At 38.4% G+C, this 24206-nt stretch overlaps 1 protein-coding gene across 2 annotated transcripts in view; it reads right to left on the reverse strand.

Moving 5' to 3' along the window:
• enox1.L (ecto-NOX disulfide-thiol exchanger 1 L homeolog) overlaps positions 1 to 24206 on the reverse strand; it is a 334042-nt gene that overhangs the window by 244334 nt on the left and 65502 nt on the right. For both annotated transcript variants that reach the window (XM_018247319.2, XM_018247318.2), the window contains exon 3: positions 18350 to 18423. The gene's annotated coding sequence lies outside the window, so the exon portion shown is untranslated. The remainder of the gene's footprint in view (positions 1 to 18349; positions 18424 to 24206) is intronic.

The raw sequence follows: 24206 nt of genomic DNA on the forward strand, positions 1-24206 counted from the left end.
TTATCAGACACGGTTGCAACTTTAAGAGGAAGAGATGTCCAATTAAGCCCCTTGATCTGCTCAGTGCCCTTGCTCCATTGATTTGAAACCAGTCAGCCTGTGTGCGGTCACACACAGCGGAGCAGAAACTAAGGTCAGTATTTTGGTTGACCTCAGCCTGTGTGTGTGTGAGCGCACACAGACTGGACGAGTTCAAATCAATGGCGCAGGAGCACTGAGCAGATCTGCTTCTTTCAGCCTGCAAAAAATACGCAGGCTAACAACAGCCACTGACAACAGTCTGTGTGCCGATAGCCTTAGACACTCACTAGCATGAAAGGGAGAACGTTGAATGAGACCACTTCATCAAACATGGGACCAGTGTCGGACTGGGGTGCCTGGGGCCCACCAGGAAACCGTAACTCAAGAGCCCACCCCCCCCCATACAAATTATTATATTAGTCATGTGACGTGTGCTCTGATAAACTTCAGTTACTCTTTACTGCAAGTTGAGTGATATCACCCCCTCGCTTTCCCCCCCAGCGGCCTATCAGAAGAACAATGGAAAGGTAACCCTGTTAGAATAGCACTCGATAGTAAAAATCCTGCTACAACCCCTTCAGTTACATTGAGTTCGAAAAACAATAGCTGATCTACAAGCAGTTCCATCCTAAAGTGCTGGCTCTTTCTGAAATCACATGACCAGGCAAAATGACCTGAGATGCACCTACACACCAATATTACAACTAAATACACTTGCTGCTTCAGGAATTAAATTTTACATGGTAGAGTAATGTATTTGTAGTGTAAGTAATGTAATTTATAAATAAAAACTACAGTATAAAAATCATGACAGAATCCCATTCAAATGTTAGTATGACCCAGAGAGTGGTATCCTATGAGAATTTGCAATTGGTCTTAATTTTTTTATTTGTGATTTTTTAATTTCTTAGCATTTTGTTCAGCTCTCCAGTTTGGAATTTCAGCACTGATCTGGTTGCTAGGGTCTAAATTACCTTAGCAACAGGTATTGGTGTCAGAAATACCTGTGTCAGAAAGCAAATAATTTGAAAATTATAAAAAATGAAGACCTATTGAAATGTTGCTAAGAATTGTCCATTGTATAACATAATAAAAGTTAACTTAAAGGCATAATATCACCCTGCAACTTTTTGTCTGTTTATCCCCACCCTATTAACAATGACACAAAACATTTTTTTGTATTTTGTTTAGTTAGACTTAGACCAAAAGTCAGTACCTGTGCCACCTTCTGTGATGCTGCAACAAGGAGTTCAATTGGAGGTCTCAGAATTAGTGAAGCTAGGTATGATGTGCCACTGGACAGTAAGGGAGTGCCACTGCCAAGCTGATGCTGCCTGCTGAACTGATGTAAAGAAGAGAAGATACCCACGATCGCTCCCACGATGTGCTTGAAAGCCGCACCTAATAGAATGCCCATGTCAGGTATACGTTGGCTGCCTCCTGCCTGAAACGTACAATTAACGTGCAACCTGCAGGCACAATGCAGCCAATAGCACGTGACTTCAGCACACAGCCGCAGCATCCACGGCTCCGCCTCCAACCAGTACTGGCAGTGGCAGGCACTATGGTTGGGCGAAAGTGAAGCGACGACTAGTGAGTGATGGACTGTGGACATTACGTGCTAGGAGGCGATGTGGACCCACAGTCACAGGAGCGGTGCAATTCTGATTTTGGTAGGGCACGCCGCCCACACGCCGCCTGTGGCTGCCTGCATATGTGTTCCTTCACCCGTCGCACCGTGACGTCAGCATCTTAGGCTGCACACAGCAGCAGCATCATCGGCTCCGCCTCCAACCAGTGCTGGCAGGCATTGTGGGCAGACGTGAATCGACTAGTGATGGACACCAGGACACTAGCTGCTAGGAGGCAGTGGGCTCACTCACCGGCTCTGATTTTGGTGAGGCCCACACGCCGCCTGCCTGCATATGTGTTCCATCACCCGTCGCACGCACCGCATGGTACAGAATAACTTGTTTTATAATAATGCTGTCGCAGGTAATTAAGTAAAGGGCCTAGGGGCCCACCAAGGCTGGGGCCCACCGGGTTATTTCCCGGTGCCCCGGCAGGCCAGTCCGACCCTGCATGGGACAGAGAGACACTGAGGAATGAGGGAGAGTTAAGAATATGAGAGATGTTAGCCAATTGAGACACATTGGCTCTGACAAGGCAAGCATGGTCTGGACCCTACAAGGTCTCTACCAAAGTAGATATTTAAGCAAGCAGGAGAGAAGGCTTGACAACTGAAAGTGCTACTGGTGAGGTGATGGCAGCCGTGTATTGGTACTGGGAAAAGAGAAACCTGTACAATTGAAGTATCTTGTTTGGAATAAAAGATGAGCTTTGTGATGAGAAACCACTGGAGACATGTGAAAGAACCTTGCTGTAAGCACTGTAAACTAGTTGGTTGCCCAGCATCTGTGACTGAGTTTCACCAATTAACATCAAGTCAATGTTTTTAGTGGGGTTTAACCCCATTATATGTCACCTTCAAAGACCTGTGGACAATCATTCCCATCAGGCCTCAAAAACGTTGTTCCCTACTGTGAATCAATGTACAGCACAGAACATATGTGTTCTTTCTTTGCATGATGTCTTAAATTCTTACCTTACCTAATCATAATTTCCACTAGGAATCAGATTTTCAATATTTTGTTTTGTTTTTTAAACAGGCCAAATGCATGTAAGGACTAAGCTCTTTCCCATATGGTAAAAGCAAAATTGCAGGCTGCTTTCATGTCACTTACACATATTGAAGCACTAATACAGGAGACTTTAGGTCATTTTGGCACAGACATAAAACATCCATCTCAAATTCTTGCTTTAATCTCCTGAACAATCCATTTGCCTAATATGCTGCTGGATGCATTAAGCATTGCATAAATCCAACCTTAGAGAAAACCTCAGCGAGGCCACAGAACTAAATTAGATCTTCTAAGTCTGATCCAGACGCACAGAAGACAAGCATCATTTCAACTGTGCAAATAGCAAGCCTTGGGAATCCTGTTTCATAATTCATTTGATAATTGCTGTTCACTTTGTAATTAACTTTTATTATGACATATAGTAGACAGTTTTATTTGACAACTGGCATTTGTGTTGTGTTTGCTTTACTTTTTGTTTTTTGGAATTATTTACATTTTCAAGATAAAGCTGATTGCTAGGGTTACTTATCTTTACCGTAGCAACCAAACAATACATAGAATTATAGACTGGATTATAGGTGTGTATGAAAAAAATATTTGGGAAAAACAACAAAGGCAAAATTGCTACATTATTTCAACCTATGAGATACAGGAATGGGGCCATTATCTGAAAAGCCATTATCCAGAATGGGATCCGCAGACTCCATTTTATCCAAATAATACAAATTTTCAAAAATGATTTAAATTGTTCTCTGTAATAAAACAGTAGCTTGTACTTGATCCAAACTAAGATATAATTAATTCTTTTTGGAGGCAAAACCAGCCTATTGTGTTTATTTAATGTTTACATGATTTTCTAGTAGACAAGGTATGTAGATCCAAGTCATGTAAAGATCTATTATCTGGAAAACCCCAGGTCCCAAGTATTCTTGATAACAGGTCCCATACCTGTACATAATTAAAAAATAACTTTGCACTAAGTATACAGCAGACAGACATATTTCTTTGACAAAAAACATAGTTAATATGTCAACTAAGTACAGGTATGTGACTTGTTATCCAGAATGCTCGGGACCTGGGGTTTTCCAGATAATGGATTTTTGGATCGTCATACCTTAAGTCTACTAGAAAATCATTTAAACATTAAGTAAACCAAATAGGCTGGATGTGCTTCCAATAAGGATTGATTATATCTTAGTTGGATCAAGTGCAAGCTACTGTTTTATTACGGTATTACAGAGAAAAAGGAATGGATAAAATGGAATCTATGGAAGAAGGGCATTCCGTAATTCAGAGGTAGAAAGTATGTGATCTACAGCACAACAAGCAGGCACTGTTTCTTTATCTACTCTTGTTTTTCTGAAATAAACATAATTAGTCTAGCATGGGAACATCCCTTTGTTAGCCATGGATTCTTTCCATAAAAGATTTGATAATACAACCAGTAGGAGGGGGGAAGCATTCAGCCAGACACGATACAGTCTAATTACTCACAAGGGGGATTGGATTCCTGGCACAAAGCAGATGTCAGAGAAAGGATTGGAAGAACCCTTACCAGATGGAATATAGGGAAGACATCTTGCCGCTGACTTTATTGCTTTCATTAGACTGACCCATTTCACATAAAAAAAATCTCAGCCAAACAATGGCAAATAGAACAATAGAACAAGATTTACTCAGGAAATATAATGTGAAATAACGAATAAATGGCTCATGGAGAGGTAAAGGGGTTTAATCCTACCTTGCAGGTAGAATTTAGCTTTATTATGATACTTTTTGTGTAAATGTCTGATGGCTGTAGGAGAGCTCCACAAAGAACAAATAACATGTGATTACAATGATACTGCTATATTTATTATTTGCATCAGGGAAACCCAACTAGCCCTCTGGCTGCTATTCAACAGCAACAATAACCACACTGGGGGTTGTACTTCAGCAGCATCTCAAGCCTGCCAGCCTTATTTAATTGACCAGTCTCACAAACAGTATCTATAATGTCCATAATTTGGCCCGTTTAGCTGCTTCTAACTCCTGCAACTCAAGTGTACTTTTGTGATTGCTTCTGCTTTTCACTTGAAAAAAGGCTTCCAAAAATAATTCCAGTGTAATCTTGCAATAATAAGACTAGCTGGACAGCAACAAAGAATCAAAACAAAAAGATTAACCTCCCCAAAATACAGATCAACTATAACTATTTAGTGCTGTCAAATGTTCCCTATACAGTGGGCCAATTGACGGACATTCTAAATGTTAGTGGGTCTGATTATATAAAAAAAGATGTTGTCATACACAGTTGTCTATAGCATCCATAGTCAAGCAGGCGGTCATAGAAATGACTTGGGGGGGTCAAATTTAGCACACGTGTCTCAAACAGATATTTCAGTATCCTCCTAGATTTTAAATATCAATGAAGTATCTTATAAATAACTTCCATATCCATCATCACCCATTTAGTACATCTGCTGGGGACACAGGGGCACATTGATTGGAACAATAACAAGCCATCATGTTTGTGCAGCATAATACAAAAGAAAGTACAACTTCAGCCTTGAAAAATTACTTCCATTGCTTTCACAACAGTTTTAAAGCTTCTACTGTTAAACTGTATATAAATTCCACAGGAACAAAAAGCAAAACCCATAATAATATTTTGTTGTCTGAGCCACATACAGCAGAGATAAAAGGCAGGCTTCATCAAAGCACAGGCCCTCCTGTTTCATGCTTTTTCCTGTCATTGGCTTCAATTGCCAGCATCATAGAATCTCTGTTTGATACAGGAGTCATGCTTTGATCCCTGCCAAGATTATTTGCCCTAAAACCAAAACACAGCCTGGCATTTGTATTCAAACACAGTTTCGCAGCATTCACAAACTAAAGCTGTACTTTGCAGTATACTATAGCACATTTACTTATAGTCTTGTCTTCTCCTCTTTTCCTTTGTTTTTTAAAGTTACGTGTAGGCTGTTCTATGTACCCCCAATCTAAAATATACGGATATTAAGTTAAGTTATGCTGCTGAGCTGGGTTATTGCATACCTCCCAACTGTCCTGTTTTTTCGCAGGACAGTCCTGATTTTGACAGCTCAATCCAAAGTCCCAGCATAGGCGGAGGGTGATATTTTTATTTGGGGAGGCTAAAGCTGCACAATCTAAAGTTGAATAAAAAAATTAGCATTCAAGAGCCAATATATGACACTCACAATATGGCCAAATTAGTTAGAAAACAGCTGTAAAACTGTCTGTAATATTACACATGCAGTTAAAGGAAAACTAAACATGCAGTTAAAGGAGAACTAAACCCTAACAATGAATAGGGTTAAAATGCTGTGGAATATATACTGAACTTATTGCACCAGCCTAAAGTTTCAGCTTGTCAATAGCAGCAATGATCCAGGACTTCAAACTTGTCACAGGGGGGGTCACCATCTTGGAAAGTGTCTGCGACACTCACATGCTCAGTGGGCTCTGAGCAGCTGTTGAGAAACTAAGCTTAGGGGTTGTCGCTAATTATCAAGCAGAAAATGAGGTTTGTCTGTAATATAAACTGATAATACAGGGCTGATTATTAAATTCTGATGCTAGTTGCACTGGTTTCTGTGCTGCCATGTAGTAATTATCTGTATTAATTACTAATCAGCCTTACAGTGTCACATTTCTATTCTATGTGTACTGTATATTTTGAGTGGGTCCCTAAGCTCAGTAAGTGACAGCAGCACAGAGCATGTGCAGTGAATCAGCAGAAAAGAAGATGGGGAGCTACGGGGGCATCTTTGGAGACACAGATCTTTACTGCTAAAGGGCTGTGGTTGCCTTGCGCTGGTACAGAAGCACAAAACATCATGTACAACATTTCAACCTACTTCTTTAGTTTAACTTTCCTTGTCCTTTAAGGGCTCTTACACACGGGCGTTCCGACCTGCGCTCCCCTGCGTTCCGTTTTTTGGCGTTCAGCCGCAGGGGAGCGCAGGAATAGACGCAAGTCATTATTTGAAATGGGGCTGTACTCACTCAGGCGCGTGTAGGCGCCGAACGCAGGTTCAGACGCAACATGCTACATTTTTCCTGCGTTCGGCGCCTACACGCGCCTGAGTGAGTACAGCCCCATTTCAAATAATGACTTGCGTCTATTCCTGCGCTCCCCTGCGGCTGAACGCCAAAAAACGGAACGCAGGGGAGCGCAGGTCGGAACGCCCGTGTGTAAGAGCCCTAAAGGTGTGATATTGTGTAAGAAAGGTATTGGTTGTTGAATTTACAAGAACATATGGTGTTCACATGTAAAAACTAGGTTCATGCACTGCTGTTAATTTTTGCAGAAGCCAAAACACCTTGTGCAAAAGTTTTGTGCTCCACAGTTTCATTGCAGTGCTGGAATTTAGAAAGGCAGGAATATTTGCTGCAGGCTTAGTGCCCTTTACAGGAGTCAATTTGGCAAATTAAGCAAATTTAACAGCGCCCCCAGTGGAAACAGCAATAACTCAGTAATACCAAATTTCCAGGACAAGCGATAGCTGTACGTTTTGTTGCTATTTTTTTTTGTTTTTTTTTTTTTTAAATAATGTGTCAGGCATGTTTGGGGAGGTTTAGCCTTCCCAAGCCTTAATGAAAATCCGCCCATGAGTCCCAGTTTGTTACTGAATGTCCCGACACTGCACAGCCAGAAGGAAAAAAAACTTTTCTAACTTAATTGGCTTTTGCCAGAGAGCCTGAAATAGATACTCAGATCCTTTTTTTACAGTCAGGCGCGGATTTCTCATCAGGGCGCCCAGAGGCCAGTGTCCTCAGGCGCCCCCTCTCTCCCGCAGGATTGCGTGCATCCTTTCGCACTGGAGCACTAAGTGTCTATAGCACTTTGTGCTCCCGAACAAAGCAAATTACCCCTGCAGCTGGGCTGCAATGCCGCCCCTTAATTTATGCCGCCGTAGGCCCAGGCCTTTGCGGCCTCACCGCAAATCCGGGCCTGGTAACAGTTTGAGATAAGAAAGTCTCTTGGGAGAACTTAGACAGCTTAAAGTGCAGTTCACCCTTATTAGCAAAACTGTAATAACACATAAAAACCACAGAAATGTGTTCAAACTTTCATAACTGGCCAAATTTTGTAAAATGGACATGGTAATTAGGGGATGTGGCCGCAAAAATGGGTGTGGTCATAAAATTTCGCAGCACTCCGCACAGCAAATCTTTTTATCCCTCTTTCTGTTTAAAAAATGTTGGGAGGTATGGCTATTGGTGTTTATATGTTTCAAAAGTGTCATACACTTGTTTATAATACACAAAAAATATTGCACTTTTTCCAATACTGCAATACTGTTATATGTAAATGATATTCTTATAAGTGATGTTTACAATAAAAGAGATGCAACGCACATGCCTACACACTGTTTAAGCAAGCCAGTAGCAGAGCTGACAGTTACATTGGCATGATATCCTAGTGCCCCTAGGAGCTCACAGTATCACTAACAGAAGCACAGAGAGGTTCTGCTATAATGGTGGGTTTTTGTGAAACTGATGTCCAGGGTGCTGGAGGCTAGCAGCACCGCTAGTTAAACTTGTAGAGAAGCAGGGGACTGACTGTAAACCGAATGTATTGGTAGTTGAGCTTGACTTGGGATGGGAAGAAGGAAACAAAATTAATCATGAGAATGAAGGTGCTGGAAGCACCTCATAATTTACAATATTTTATATTAACACTTATAAAGGATAATACCTAATATCCTGTGCCCTTTAGAATGGCAACTGGCCTTCAGCCATGTACATTTATATAATCTTGAAACTACATGGAAATGGGTTTTCATTTTAAGATTTAGGCAAGAAGTAATCCACTTACAATCAGACTGGCTAGCCGACAAAATATTTTTGGTTTTTTGTGATGTATAATGCTTAGGGATGCTCAGAATCCCTAAAAGGCTGTTGTTTCTCCTACTCAATGTAACTGAATGTGGGACCTGGATTTTACTATTGAGTGCTGATCTTAGATCTACCAGGCAGCTGTTATCTTGTGTTGGGGCTGCTATATGGTTACCTTCACATTGTTCTGTTGTTAGGCTGCTGGGGGGGGGGGTAAGGGAGGGGGTGATATCACTCCAACTTGCATTACAAAAGTAATAAGTGACTGAAGTTAATCAGAGCACAAGTCACATGATTGGGGCATCTGGGAAACTGACAATATGTCTTGCCCCATGTCAGATTTCAAGATTAAATATAAAAAAAATGTGTTTGTTTTTTTTGATAAACCTATTTCAGTGCAGAATTCTGCTGGAGCAACACTATTAACTGATGCATTTTGAGATTTTTTTCCCATGATAGTATCCCTTTAAGCAATAACAGTTATTTAGCCTCAAATGACTTGAATGTTGCAATGTGACCATGAACAAAAGCCAAAAACAAACACAATTGGCCCATGAGTGGGTCTACCTTCATACTTGATGAAAGAACAGTCCTGCTTTAGCCCTTTCTACTGAGATATGGAATACAGACTCTCTAAGCATATATAAATATACATAAAAAATATAGCCAATAATAAATATTTATGGAGAAATGTCTGAATAAAATATAAGCTTTTAGGGAATAATTGATTTTATAGGGGCCAGATGAGTTCAGACTATATTTGTGTGTGAAGAATGATCTTTTGCCATTGCATTTTACCGATACTTCATTTAACATGCTTTTAATTTTAAATGATACAGTAATATAATTCTCTGCTTTTTTGAGATAGAATATTAATAATTAATAAAGGTACCTATCATAATTAAACCCTCTGTGGAAATTTAGATGCCCAACTTCACATGGATTTCATACAAAGCCTAAAGCATTATTAAAGTCCAGAGTTGGTAGTGTAATTTGATTAAATTAAATCTAATTAAATTTCTCGGCACAGACTGAGTGCTATCTATATTTTTGGATAATATGGAAAAGCTAATGCAAGGCACTCCTGAATTAAGAGCAAGAGAAAGATTAGCATGCCTTGTCAGTTGCAATCGACTGCTGCTCATTTTCGATAATATAAGATTAGACTAAATGTACTGATATGGCTGCATGGAAACAACTTGTAACTTTTGTGCTGTCTTTCAGATGTTAGTGTCTTATGCTCAAAGTAATGTTTATGGGGTTGTTCAATCAACATATTTGTAAACACAAGAGGAAAGACATGTGTACTCATTAAGTATGGCGGCACATCTGTTGTTCGCGTTTTGTGGTTCCAAAAATGTCTCTGTATGGTTTGCATTAAGTTTCCACAAACACATCTGGAAGAACATATCAGTTAGTCTGGAAAGGGCAGAAACATAGATTTACTAATTGTTTCCCCATGAAGACATGTTGTTTATTGTAGTGTCACAGTAAATGTATTCTTTAATTAAAGTGTTCCATGTTATTAATAGGATTGGGAATCCACTCTATAAACCAGTACTGTCATAAGTGCCCCGTTAATGCTATTCAACAATCGGCTACACTTAACTGTTCTATGTATAAAACACTAGAATGTGATGCACTATCCAAAGTCTGTCATTGACAATATTTATGTGACATTATTAAAAATGCAAAAGAGAGAAATAGCAATCATAAATAAAACCGCATTATTTGCTTACATGAAGAAGGACAGCTTGGTGAGCTTGAGCTTCAGATGTGCAAAGTTCCCCCCCACCACCCATTGTTTTTTCCTTATGGTGTTTATCAATATCTGTTTATAAACCAATTAAAACAGTTTATCTTTCCTATGCTGTGTCTCTTTCTTCTAGAAGAGAAACGGCTTGCTCAGAATCCACTTTGCTGACATAAAAGTACTTTGTGCTACTGGGCAGCACCGAAGGGGTTAAAAAGGGGAATGAGCATTTGTTTGGTCAACAGTATTAATATTGAATGCCGCATAGAAGAACATTTAGGCATGATCGATGACTTAATGATGGGATTATTGCATTGGAAACGTGCAGCTAGAGCAGATAAGAGAAGTTAAAGAGGCCATGACAGTGCAAATCAGTTCCGATTTTGTTAATCTTTCATCTAATTGAATTTTGCATAGCGCAGATATTGGTTAGCCAGGTGATACAGTTTTATTTACATCTCTTTACATAACAAGTTTATTTCTCTTCTGTCACCTTTTCCTCCAAATAATTAGGCTGTTGTATCACATGGCTGGAAGAAAATAGATGCAGGCAGTGGCATAAATAGCTGTAAACTGGGTTCCCCCCACCACCATCATTGTTTGTGAGCTCCCTTTTTCCACACATGCCTAATGTAAAAAGGGGGTCCATAAAAGGGATTGCAGGCCTCAGGAGGTCTGGAGGGGCTGAAATAAAGGTTTTATGCCCATTGAGGAGGTGTGGGTTATATAAAACATGCACTGTGAGTGATAAAAGACCCTTATAGTGTTACCTTTAGAAAGGAGAGGTAAAGAAATGCTCTGCTGTGCAAGGCTGACAGCTCTAATACTAAGATTTGGATTAGGTCAATGCATAGTGATCTAGTAGATAAATGAGCAGCAAAGTCTCCAATAGTATGAATCTGTTTGGCTGCATCAGCTATGTGTTTATGGAAGAATTACATGGAGAAAACATTTTCAGAAGGGAAAGGAAAAGCTTGTTACACATTTGTCATTCTGCATCTCAAAGACACTTGCATCACATTTATGACAAGGTGAAACTAGCAGTCTGATTTATGGTTATGCTCATCATTGTTGTGTCTGGTTTAGATTTGAGTCCCGTGCTAAGAATAACATTATGCCCTCCATGAAACAAGTAGGTGGAAAACCAGTTTAGCTTTGGCGTTGACTGCGCAGCATCCTTTGCCCTTTTTAGCAAAAAGGATGAGGGCACACTGAGCGTACGTTTCTCTCCACATGTGTTTTGTGTGCAGGTGAAGAGAAGTGCTCCTATATGCTTCTGTGTGTAGCTGCCAGGACAGGCATACTGTCGGTCTGAGTGCAGCTACACGGAGCGACAATCACTCAGCCTATAAGCGCAGCCTACTATTAAGTGTTCAGTAGAGGACAAAATGTATAAGATTTTCTGGTATATGTAATAAATGTGCAATAAATGTTTTAAGCATTAGTTATTTGACTGAGATCCAGTTTTGTGCCAGCCCATCTTGTCTAATGTCTGTGTGTAACTTACCAAAGTAAATGTGGGGTCCAGGTATATGCTGTCAGGGTCAACAGACTCTCCCTAGACTTGGTACCAGGCCAGTGTGCTGCTGACCTGGTTTTTTTGGCTAAGTGACTTGCAAGACAGTTTCTGTATCTTAATTAAATATGAAGCTAAACACTTAATTAAAAAGGTATGGTTCCTCTAGGTCATAATTACAGCATGTCTAGGCAGGACATGACTCATTTCATAAAAGAGAATCTTCAGCAACTTTTAGGAAAGGCTCGGTGATGAAAGAGAAAGGAGGTAAATGGACAGATTGATATATATATGTTGACACGTGACTATGTGCTTCATTATTATGACAAATCATAAATGTCTTGATTAGATAAAATTATGAGTGACCAGAGAATTAAAATATCTTTATTATGCTGATGTTATAAAAGATAAGTATGTGCTAGGCAGACAATTGCTCTGCTAATATAAAATGTGTGATGCATTGCTTCAGTATAGGTTGCTGCTCTGATTAAGCAACTCTGACTTGATCTCCAAGCGCTTGTGACCCAGGATTTTTATCTAGGAAACAACAATGCACATTGTGTGTACAGTCTTACAGTCTATGCATGTGGAATTAGTATGTTCTCGTAAGGCTTGAGGGTTTCCTCAAATGTGACTTAATATCTAAGGAATGAATAGTGGTTTTTAAAGGGATACTGTTATGGGAAAAAAAAATTTTTTTCAAAATGAATCAGTTAATAGTGCTGCTCCAGTAGAATTCTGCACTGAAATCCATTTCTCAAAAGAGCAAACATATTTTTTTATATTCAATTTTGAAATTTGACATGGGGCTAGACATATTGTCAATTTCCCAGCTGCCTCAAGTCATGTGACTTGTGCTCTGATAAACTTCAATCACTCTTTACTGCTGTACTGCAAGTTGGAGTGATATCACCCCCTCCCTTCCCCCCCCCCCAGTAGCCAAACAAAAGTTTCCGTTTGCTCTTTTGAGAAATGGATTTCAGTGCAGAATTCTGCTGGAGTAGCACTATTAACTGATGCGTTTTGAAAAAAACATGTTTTCCGATGACAGGATCCCTTTAAGGATGTTGTTGATTTACTAAATATATCCCGACATTACTGTAGGGCTTGAGCTGTAAGTACAATGTAGGGGAGGAGGGTGAAATGTATTTTTGAAGATGCTAATAGTAGAAGGCTTTGCACTGAGGAACATATAGAATTTTTATCTGATACATATAGCAGCTGATCTCTCTTTTGAGAGGGTAAGCATTTTATTATCCACCTATGGCACTATGTAAAGACTGTATGCCACTTTATCTTCAAAGCTATGGTGATCTATGGTGAGTTTGATGCTGCCCTGTGTCACTTTGTCTTGACATTTTTCTTCTATATTACAAAAAGTGCTCTGACCTTGGAGACCATGCCATTCTTTTCTTGGTATGTAATAAATGCTTTTAAATCATTTAGTGTAGGATGCATTGTGGACAAAGGGTGAGTAGCATAAACTCCACTGTACATTTCCCTTACTGACGGTAATGACTGGGTAATCACTGCTTTTTCTCCAGTCCTAGGAATTAATGTCAATGAACTCCTGAACTCTGAGATCTCAAGGATAAGTGTGCTCTAACATGCAAAATGGAGTTTTAATGAGCACATATAGTAAATGGGCTTTATACTAATGCAGCAACACACAAAAAGCTTTTCTAAGGTAGAACACACTGCTTTGCAAGGCTTCTGTGTTTTTCAATAACGAGAATGGTGGTGTGTGGCCCTGTTCCTGAAATTGAATGAAAGAATGTTAACAATAATAATATGATCTCATCAAAAAGTCCAAGGGTAAACAAAATTAAAAATAATACAATATAGATTAGAGGAGACCCAGTAATAGTAAGGCAGTAGCAGTCTCCTCTAAACTATAATCAGTTCCCAGTAGTTCATATAAAAGATATGTCCTGGCCTTACTTTTGTTGTACAAGGGCACCAAGATCCCTAAAGGATATAACACTATGACACAATGACACATTTCTGGCCAGACTGAACTAGTTATGAGTGACTAGTGCACAAAAGCCAGCCAACAACAGAGCTCATTCATTAAAACTAAGCCAGCATTACAGTACCATTTGCAGTAACCAATGGCATCAATTACAGATTCACTAATAGTTGCAATGAGTTACTGTTCTGGGACACTTTACACCAGGGCAGTTACCTATAGCAATCCATAGTAACCAATTTCCTACCAACAAGAGACTTCAGAAGAATCCTGGGAGATGTGGTTCAATAATGTAGGATTGTAGGTTGGACATCCCCAAATTATGTCAACTTCAAACTGAGGCCTCCCTGCATTGCCAGAACTGTGGATTATATGGCATTTTTATAAATGAAATAAATCGGAAGATTATGGCTGTAACAGGTCTTATTTCTTACAAGTATACTGCAATATAAATATAAATAGCATATTCATGGTATTACCTTCCACCACACGCACACACACATTAAATCGATTTGTTTTAGAATCCTGTACGATATAAACATTTAGCTTTTCTGCAGCCAAGCCTAGACTACACTTTCAGACAAGATTATGACAGCTATTCCCTAGCAATACATATCCTGCAGCCAAGTTCCAGTACAAAGGGAACACTCTTGTGAGTCATTATGTTATTTTCTTGGGTCGTCATTTTTCTTCTGACGAGACATAACAATGACTTTATTTCTATATAGAAAGGCCTTCCTACAGCAAATCTCCCATTCCACACTCCCTCCCTACAAAGAATGGGAACACATACACATCCAGGTACACTCTGTGAAGGAGAAAGAAAGACAGATAGATTTCACCTCTAGAATGGGGACTGAGCTTTCCTAGAACACTAAAGCTGCAATGTATTCACTCTAAAATCTATCATTTGTAATAATGGCGTGCACAATGACATTTAGGCAAGTGCTTGACTAATGGAATGAAAGAAAAGCACAATACTATTAGACTATGGTACCCTAAAGGGAAAATAACTGTAATGATTCATTATACCTTAGCTGTGCTTGCTTTCAGTCCTTCAGTTGTACACATTCACAGTTTGAAGCAGGACAACTATGACTGTGTTTTAAAGCAGAAGCATGTTGAATAATACCAATACCTGCTTAAAGTTGGCAGCACACCAACACAGACTAGCGGCAATTGTCTGCAAAACTGTATACATTAAAGGACATTTAAACACCCCACAAAAACATTGTTAACAGTCTCTTTGAAAACTTTAAACACTTGTTCAAAGGTTAACAATAAGACTGCAGCATCCCCTTAATCACTTAGGATTCCTTCTCCTCCTCTAAACATCTAGGCTCCCTCTCATAGGAATTTACTTTGGCTGTTGGCTTCTGAGCATGCTCAGTTTTTCTCAGCTCAAAATACTAAATACACCCTCCAGTCTAGCAGTCAATGATCAGTTGGCATTGCTGGTTCTCATACAAACTCTGCTCTAGCTGTCTGCTCCTACTTTTTCTCCTAACTCCTCTCCTGAGCTCAGCTTAACCATTAGAGTGCTCAATCAAAGTAAATCATTGTTCATTGCATGAACTTTACAGTGATATGCAGTACAAATGATGCCATTTGGGTGTGGGAGATGTGCCCAACTTATATACACGGTAGGAAAATTTAGCCTTTACATGCCCTTTAATGTGAAGGCAAAATTAAATTATAATAATAACTGAATATGTCCTACCCCCACTGCAAAATTCGGAATAAATATTGGCCATGAAAAATAGTCGAATGCCTGTTTTTGTCAAGACAACATAGAGGCAGATATATGCCAGAAATCACAGGGCCCCATACAACAACATTTTCTGGGCCCCCTGGCCCTGCCCACCACCACAAGCCCCGCCCTAGACCACTCACACTCCCACACAACAGTAAAAAAAGCCACACAAATATGGGCACTAAAACATGAATGCTAAAAACCCACTGGTGGCCAGGGTCCCCCTACAAGTTAAAAAACCCATTGGTGGCCAGCCCCCCCCCCTTATAAGTTAATTGGTGGCAAGGGCACCCCTACAAGTTTTATATAGTTATACATGAACATGGTGATTTATTTTTTCCCTTTCTACCACTCAGTACAACTCGCTATAAAGTTTCAACAAAAAGACTTTCATCTCTGATGGATGATCTTTAGCAAGCAACATGAATCAGCACACTACAAAGCAAGGACTGTAAGCAAACCTGTGATTTTAGAAGGGAAAATACTAATTATTCAAGTCTATAACCCCCCTAGCATTTTGCACTGATAGGATGACAAAGTTAGAAAGAAGAAAGGCTAAGTTTAAACACACAATACATGGATATTGACTATAAACTTACTATCGCTTATTTTAAAAGCAATAAGCTCTTACACAATAATGAGCTCTAAGTGTTGTTGCTCACATACTCAAGACTTATTAGCAAGCACTAGATTTTCATCTATTGCTTTTATAGTTATCTGAGCATGTAAACTGTAATCTATTTGGGAAATTTGTGCAGGAAACTAGGACAATAAAATGAGTCAATTTTTATCAAAAGCGAACACAAGCAATCTCATTGCTCTGTTCATCAGCTGACATCTGTTACCCTGTTTATGCTAAGCAACGCTACAAGATGCATTTTTCCTAGAGAATCTAAATTGAATGCATTTTCCCTACCCACTTTACATTAAAAGCAAATAGTCTAAAAATATGAATATTCTCTAGGAAATATATGGTAATTTTAAGTATTATATCAATGTTTATTTATTTATTGCACAGAAATGCATTTTTCAAGATGAACATCGTTTATTAATAGCAGCTGGTAAAGACATTTCCTTAATCTTGATAAAAAAAAGATTATTAAGGATACAATTTGTAAATCAAAAAACAAGAATCATATGGATTATGCAGTTGACCAGTTTATTCAAATGCAAATCATATGCAAATCATAGAACTAATAAAAAACTAACTGAATTAATTATATTCATAGATTTCCAGAGACCCTAATGAAAATACACTCTACATGCTGCTTGTATATATATATATATATATATATATATATATATATATATATATATATATATATATATATACTTTTAGTGTATAGTGTTTGCACTCTTACCGGATTAAAGACACTGTTCGGGTGCAATGGTCAAGGTTTGTCATACAGCTTAATTGAAGGACCCGCACTCCATTTCCGTGAACAATAAATGTGTTTATTTAATGCCTATCCAACATTTCGGCCCACATTTAGGGCCTTGTGGGCCGAAATGTTGGATAGGCATTAAATTAACATATTTTATTGTTCACAGAAATGGAGTGCTGGTTCTTCAATTAAGCTATATATATATATATATATATATATATATATATATATATATATATATATATATATATTGCATCCCTATTGTAAAATATAGTGATATTAGAAGGGCACCGAGGACCTTGTATAAGGATATAATTTACAGGATATTCATTGCTCTCATATACATTATATATACATACTTGCTATAGCTGTACATTTCTTTCTTGGAGTACCTAGCTGCCAGTTACAGTTGCCCCTTAGGACATGGACACATTGTGCATTTCTTACAATTGCATAGAAATGTGACCGAACCATGTGCCCTTGACCTAAGGTCCATATGGGTCTAAAACCTTTAACCCAGGGGTAGTGTATCTCTCTGCTCAGGTCAATATAAGTGAATGAAACACACTGTTTTAACTTCACATTATTTTTGTGACATACCATAAAGACAACTAAGAGAATGAGTTAATAAACTGCTTGCACTGCAAGGGAGAGTCTGACTAAATAAACTCTGTCGTAATACAAAGGCTCTGCAGAGACACATGAGTAGCCAGTAACACTGTTTATGCCTTTCCTGTACATATACAGTAGAACTCCAATTTTACATCCCCTGATTTTAAGTTTCCCCTCATTTTACATTGTTTTTTTGTGGTCCCACCTATATACTGTATTATGCAAAATACATTTCCCTGATTTTACATTTTCCTGGATTTTACGTCATTTTTTTCTGGTCCCCTGAAAATGTAAAATGGGGGTTCAGAAGAAGAATTATTTTATTGCAGCGAGTTTGCTTTCAGCGCTGCTGTGTTCATCCATGTTTGGCTAAAAAAGCCATGACTGGTCATTTGTGTTCAGTGGAGATTTAGATAATTACATAGTCATAAACTGCCCCCAAAAGTTTTACTAGATAAAGTGGATGTATTTTAAAACAGGCATTTCCGAAAAGACACAGGGGAACCTTAGAGCTACTTTAAAGATGATGATACTTACAGGGTTCCCACTGTGGGTTGCATTAAATATGTGCAGCAGACTTGCGCATAAAATTACGGGCAGTTATAATTGCGGAATACTCACAACTAAAATTTTGAGCGCAATTGTGTCCGAACTGTCCAAACATGCAAGGGCCATAGTGTCCATATTATGGCACTGGAGCACAAATCTGCACACTGGAAATGTGGGTAAAACTCTGTATAATGGGTATAAAACATGTTGAATTACGTCCACAATTGTCCTGGACACTGCACTTACGTTCATAAATGAGCCCCAAAGTGTTTTTTTTTAATAATAAACTAAATTATATGAATTACCTTAAAATCTTGCTTGCAATGTTGAAAAGTTGTTTTTCAGGATGAAGTTTTGGTTAATGTCTAAAAGCAGCACCCTAAAAAAAATGATATGAAAAGTAAACAACAACTGATAACAAAAGCTCAATATTATCAATATTATATACTGTATTTCATTAAAGTAATACTATCTAGCTACAAACATTAGCCATGAGTATCCTGTAAATGGTATCCATGCTCCATATTACTAGAAGAAAAGAACTTTCATTTGAAGCAATGTAGAGGGTTCTTCACAGTCAGGACAGTGAGGTTGTGGAATGCACTGCCGGGTGATGTTGTGATGGCTGATTCAGTTAATGCCTTTAAGAATGGCTTGGATGATTTCTTGGACAGACATAATATTAAAGGCTATTGTGATACTAAACTCTATAGTTAGTATAGGTATGGGTATATAGAATTTTAATTAAAAGTAGGGAGGGGTGTGTGTATGGATGCTGGGTTTTCATTTGGAGGGGTTGAACTTGATGGACTTTGTCTTTTTTCAACCCAATTTAACTATGTAACTATGTAACTATATTCATGACGGCAATTAGTGAATGAGAAATACAAATATATTTTGATAAATCACACAGAATACATTATTTTATACTATTTCCAGCAGGGAATCTATAACAACTCCATCAAAGCTAGTGTGTCTAAAAGTTATGGTATTCACATAAAAATCTTGAAATGTTTCCTGGTATAATAAAATAAATGATATCTGACTGAATATTTCTGCTTCATTAAACATCTTGATTAAGCTGCAATATTAAACTGTATATTCGGGGGCAGATTTATTAAGGTACAAGTTGTGGTTTCCATGAAAATTTGATTTTTGGAGGTTATTGTTTTGGTCAAAACTCGCATTTTCAGGTTAAAAAAAAAACTCACATTTTTCTAGTTTTTTTTTTTTTTTTAATACACCATCTAAAACCTGTTGAGGTCATGTACAGTAGGAGTCAATGGCAGAGGTCCCGTGAACCATTGGAAGATGTTTAATAGCCAGCATGATGAGAGGCTTTTTCTGAGGGGTTTGCCAAGAACTTGACCAATTCAGTTTTTTTCTGCAGAAAACTCGATTAACTTGAGCAGAGTCGGACTGGGGGGCCCAGTGCCCAACGGGGCTGCTGTCCGAGGGCCCCCCTCCATCCTCCCTTTCTGAGCCGGCACTCTGTGCTGCGTGCACTTGCGCACCGCGTGTGTGCACACGCACAATGTTTTTGCACTTTGTCGGCAATACAGGAAGAAGGTGTGGAACATTTTTTCCCCGGTCTCCCATCCGGCCCAGTCTGAACTTGAGTTTTTGGGTTTCGCAATTCAAACTCGCAGAATTTAGTTTTTTTCCATTCGAGTTGTAAGTTCATTCGGGTTCATTTGAGATATAAAAAAAACTCTAACATTCGACCTTAGATAAATAACCCCTCAATGTCGTAAAAGGTCAACTCTACTAAGAAAATCCCTGATTAAGGATGGGCGTATTTAACCTGTTTCGTTTCGACGAAAATTCGCCGCTGGCGAAATGTCGCAGACGCCCATTAAAGTCTATGGGCGTCAAAATAATTCTGTCGCACGGCTAAATTTTTTTGACGCGCGTCTTTTTTTTTTGGGTGGACGCTGCCATACAAGTCTATGGGCGTCATTTTTTCCGCGAAACGAGGAGAAAAAATTCGCCCATCCCTATCCCTGATATGTTGGAAAAACTGGGAAACATCGAGCTAAGCACAGATATAACATTACATAATTATTATGAATATTAATGTTATCATAATAATACCTTTTATAAGTTGCCTTAGTTAATTAAACATTTTGACATTGCTTTATTTCTTAGTGACTTTCTTCTGGCCTACAGCAACCAAAGGTTCCAGGTGTATGGCGCATTTATCTCTGTATGAAGCATGTGGGATAATGCTCAGCTCTAGGAGGCATTGCAATATAAACACAATATTGTCTAAGGAACATTCCACTCAACCTGCACTTCTGCTTGTCGTGATAAAAGAAAGGCAGTTGCTGAAAAAATAAAATATGAAGATGAGAGTGGAGAACAAGCTGCAAATATCTAGGTAACTTTGCAATTGTCCTTTACCTATTTTGTTCTGGTCTATTATGCCCTTCTGCTCTTCTCTGGTCTGCTGAATACATATATAAATACAAATGTGTGTGTCTTTTGACTTTCCTTTGTCATTGATCCCATTTCCTTTCTATTCCTGATATTCTTTAGACAGAATACACATCACAATTATGTAATTTATAGCTGTGGTTCAGGATACAGAAAGGTACGTTTTATGCCACTGACAGCAGCTATATCAAAAATATAATTCATATTAGACAAGCAATCAATGGGAAAATCAATGCATTTTAATAGCACACAAGACAGACTAAAATATACACCAAGAAACCTTTCTATCATATCTTATAGGCAGTGAGGACTTGAACAACATCATGGCCTAAACATATGTTCACTGCATAATTTGTGATCTACAATATACATAACATCAATATTACTGTTAGAGCTTTGCAGTAAAGCTTAGCAGTTTCCATTTCAAGCTGAATGCCTGTGCACAGAAAGTGGTCAAGGTCAAGTCATCATCAGACTGACTCCCAAAGCTTTGATTCTTGTTTATATTGTTATTATTAGAATATATATTACAGCAGACAGTAAGTTTTAGTATAGGAGGCATGCAAGAGTTTTCCTTAGCAAGACAAAATAGTAAGCTGTAATAGATAACACACTGTAACTTTGCACAGACTGTATACATACATTATCCTCTCTGGCTTTCACTGCCTTTACAGTAGCTGTCAGATAGTGCACTAAAAGAAGATAAAAGAGCAAATCCTGACATTTTCAGGGTTGAACAGTCCAGCCAATTGCAATTGACATGCATGAATTCTGACATTTTCCCTTCAAAATTCTGTTTACTTTATAAAATAACCTCACCTGCCATTTTCATTTAAACTTTGCTTTCCAGCTATAAATCAACTCCCTGCCCTTCTAGCCTAATTATCTTCCAAGGTTCTCTTGAGAATTATTTTTTTTTAATTTATGGTAACTTTGAAATGTTTATTATTCCAAAGTACAGCACAAAATGTGCCTGGCATGATGTTCAGAATGATGTTTCAAATAATATGCTTCCATCTGATGTAATAAAGTAAAACTGACACACCAGTGACTGGCCCAAATGCCTTCTATCCCCCCCTCCATCACTTAACTGCCCACATCAGTAACATTATCCAAGACACTTCCAAATACATATTTCCCCCTGTATATATATTGTGCCATCATCTTATAGTCCAGTAACTCTCTCCAAAAGCAAACATTTGTTAACTGAATATAAGCATCAGCTGGTGCCTTCATGGATCCCATCTGTAAATGCTATATGAAGATGGGCCAGACATTTAGTGGTGTGCAGGTTGACCTGAAACCAACAATAACTTGGGGTTGACCACCAGTTGGGTTCGGGTTGAAACATGACAAACCATTATGGGTTAGGTTTGGATGCGGTTAAGCCTGGGGACTTGCACTCCTCCACTGCTCCCAAAGATTGCCTGTCTTGGATCCAGAGGCATGCACAGACGTATTGTAAAGAGTGAGATGACAAGGGTATGGTCAACAATGGCATTATTTTGCGGGTTGATGTCAGGTGCGTGTTGAACACAGTGAGATTTCATACACCTACTAAACCATTAACGCTTTACATGAAATTTTAAAACCATATCATGAAACAGGATATCTTGCACAATCATAGTTTCCAATTTAATTAACCAACCCCTGAATCTTGAAATGTTCTTCACACACCCTGGCACACACAGGTAGACAGAATACTGTAGTAGTATTATACAATTCAAATGTGAATTTTTGAAACTCTAATTTTCGAGATTTATTAAGCAAAAAAAAAAAAATGTAAAACTTTAAATATGTCAGCTAAAAGGTGGAAAGTTTATGTAGCGGTCAACTGGAGTAGTATTTTCTAACTTTATGTGATATATTTTAATTCAAAAGAGATTGGCTTGACTGGCCATAGGTGAATACTGGCTATACTGGCTACACTGGCCAGTGATGGAGATAATAAGAATTACAAGAATGGGGAACAGGGTGGCACAGACCATGGGGTCTGCTTCCTTTTTAGTTCAACCTATTCAGACACAAGCTGAGGAGCGGCGGTCATGAGCAGGGATGGGTTTTAGTCCTATAGAAAATGTATTAGCCCTGTACAATAGAATGATGTATATATCAAACATAAAGATTATTTACAAATACTGCGGTAAAATGGGCCCTACACATTAGAGCTTCAATCAAAAATAAGAAGGCAATATAAGGCATAAGGTGCGACATTGGGAAGGCTCTGCTGTAAGAAAAGTGATTTGATTGGAAACTTGGTCCTGAATTCATATTCCTTAATAATTCTGTGTATAGCACTGCATTTAAATAGCAGCACCATGTAACTATACCATAATAACTTTGGCTTCAATAAAATAGTGTTAAATGTCTCCTTGCTAGTCAATGTGATGTGAATTCATCTTAAAATCAAAGAGAATATATGATCCTTGGGAAAACAGCAAAGTCAGCTGACTGGAGCCTGCAGCAAAGCGTTTGCACTTCTCTTACATTCTGAAAGGAATCATTCATTATAAATATTTCCGACTACAGAAATATTTGCCATATTGCCTTGATATTTAAAGAGGTTTAGATGCTGAAATGGAAATAAAACACAAAGGGAAAGACACTTAATAGCTTATGACAATTCCAATAAATACATTTATTCCAACAATACAAAGGAGACACCTATGCACAAGCCCCCCTTCATGAATATAGCACTGCCACATGCAGACAGCACTGTATTCATGGGGAAGCGTAAAGTCTCTGAGCTCTGAAACAAAGTGTAAAGACCTGCAGCAATACAGCAATGGAGGAAGGCAGTGTGCAACATTTTTTGCACTTTGTACACTCTACATTCCTTGTTGTAAAATGTAAATGATCCCTATGGGCTTTAAATGAGAATTAAAGTCTAACTAAAGAAGTAAGCTTGAAATGTTGTACATTATGTTTTGGGCTTCTGTACAAGCCCAATGCAACCACAGCCCTTTAGCAGTAAAGATCTGTGACTCCAAAGATGCCCCAGTAGCTCCCCATCTTCTTTTTTTTACCGATTCACTGCACATGCTCTGTGCTGCTGCCACTTACTGAGCTTAGGGACCAACTCACAATATACAGTACACATAGAATATACAGAAAATGTCACGTTATAAGGCTGATTAGTAATAACTACAAATAATTAATATATGGCAGCACAGAAACCAGTGCAACTAGCATCAGAAATGAATAATCTGTTCAGTAGCATCAGCTTATATTAGAGACAAATCATATTTTCTGCTTGATAACAGCTGCTCAGCAGACACTTTCCAAGATGGTGACTCCCTGTGACAAATTTGAAATCCTGGATCATTGCTGCTATTGAAAAGCTGATATTTGAGGCTGATGCAATAAGGTCATTATATTGCAATTTTTGGGTTCAGTTCTCCTTTAAATAACAATGCCTTATCTCTGAGCACATGTACCAGTGTTTGCACAATGTACAATTGTTTGCACAATTATAATTATTACTATGCTTCATTTTTATTGTGCTGACATATTCTACAGAGTGATGTAAAAAAATGTATTTTCAAACATTTGAACATTGGTTTATATTGCCATATACTGTATATGCTATTTAGGATTGGCTGCTGTATGCAAGTAATTAAGAATGAAATGGCCCTAACAGAGATAAACGGAATGTGAACTAAAACTGAATAAATAACCAGTGACAAACCAACATGACTTATTATATTATTAGCTGAACTATTAAAT

The sequence above is a fragment of the Xenopus laevis genome, chromosome 2L (assembly GCF_017654675.1).
Source record: "Xenopus laevis strain J_2021 chromosome 2L, Xenopus_laevis_v10.1, whole genome shotgun sequence".
Lineage (NCBI taxonomy): Eukaryota > Metazoa > Chordata > Amphibia > Anura > Pipidae > Xenopus > Xenopus laevis.